The following is a 1,636-nucleotide window of genomic DNA, read 5'->3' as shown; positions in this document are numbered from 1 at the left end:
AGCTAGGAATCTCATCACTCCTAGAGATAATAGGATACTTTCATGACGGTCCGATGAGTTAGCTGTTCAAGATTCCCAGGCTCTCAGTGTCCAATGTGCGAACTCTGTTTCCAACACGGGTTAACGCTTACTTGTTCGAACTCGCCAAGTTGAATCATTAACAGCCGATGTGGTAGCTCTTAATCAAGAGATCAGACAGCTCAAGCTCGAGAATAGAGAGTTGCATGTGCTTGCAAATAGTTATTCGTTGGGCATGAAGAGTAAGCTTAATCAGTTGCTGGACTCCGAAGGTTGGATTCAAAATGACCATCGGAAGTTTGTGGATGCATTCCAGACGTACTTTTTGCCTTCGTCATCTGGATTCCGCAAAATAATATATCTTCAATGCCTCCCTCTTCTAGGATTCCGCTGAGTACAAAGGTTTAAGTACTGAGGCTTCACATAAGTGACCTTTGTGAAGGCTCCCTCTTTTTTTTCTTTTGCTTTTCTTTTCCTTTTTTTTTACGCACTTGTAATTTCTCTGAGATATCAATGGACATGCTTTATTTTATCCAATATGTTGTGCTAAAATATATATTTGACTAAGATGTGTTACTTCTTTTTTTTTTAATTTTTTTTAGACGGTGCCTCATGCACCCATTTCCTTTTAGATGGTGACTAGTGCACCATTTCCTTTTAGATGGTGACTAGAAGCATCATTCTGTCGCCACGACCTATTTCCCTTTTCATTCTTGACTTGCTAATAGTAGCATGCACTTGTGAATAGTGGCTTGAAGATGGCATGGCTGGATTCCTCAGTGGGCTTCCTCGCTGTACTGCATTCTCCGCATGCGGGCCATTTTCATTTGCTTCTCTGGAGACCATCATTTGCACAGTTACTGCACCAATTTTATTTATTTATTTTTTATGATTTATATATATATATATATATGCGCTGCATCGGATGAAATGCGGCCACCTACAGCCGGAAAGGTGAAGTTAGAGGTACTGAGGTGGTGCAAAGCGTCGAGTTTCACGATCGGTTAGTCGTTTGACAGCGGTCGTTGAAGTTCTTCTCCGATTCAAATGCAGTAGCAGAGGCAAGAAGACGGGGGAGGTCTTTGGTTGTGAGTTGATAAACTTTGGTTTTGTTGATCACATTCAAAGGCAGCAGCCATGACGGAGGTGCAGAAGCAACTGGAGCTTGAGGCAAAATGTAAGGCGTCGAGCTTCATGACCGGCTAGTCGTTTGACGGCGGTCACTGAAGTTGGTGGATGCTAAGAATGAGGGCTGAACTCAGAAGATGAAGCAGATATTTGGAGCATCGGGGGAAGTGTGCTGAGGGCCGAAGAAGGAGGTGAGGAGACAGAAGAAGAAGCTCCACCACTAACACCACCAAACACCACCACTGAGCACAGCCACAGACTCCGCCTCCTCCGTTCGATCAACGAATTCAATCATCACACCCGCAACATATCTTTTCATAAAAGGACGGAAGACAGGGTCATATAGAAGAGCCTTGTCAGTTGGAAGCATCAGAAGACCCTCACGATATCCCTCATCAAATCGTCGCCGTGCTTCGACCTCTGCAAATCCATAAGCTTCTTAATCAAAACCCTCATCTAGCATCGCATCAACGGCCCCCCTTTCCACCCG

This window comes from Malus domestica, chromosome 03 (genome assembly GCF_042453785.1).
Source record: "Malus domestica chromosome 03, GDT2T_hap1".
Lineage (NCBI taxonomy): Eukaryota > Viridiplantae > Streptophyta > Magnoliopsida > Rosales > Rosaceae > Malus > Malus domestica.
The sequence above is the reverse complement of the archived record's forward strand: the minus strand, read 5'-3'. Positions refer to the sequence as shown.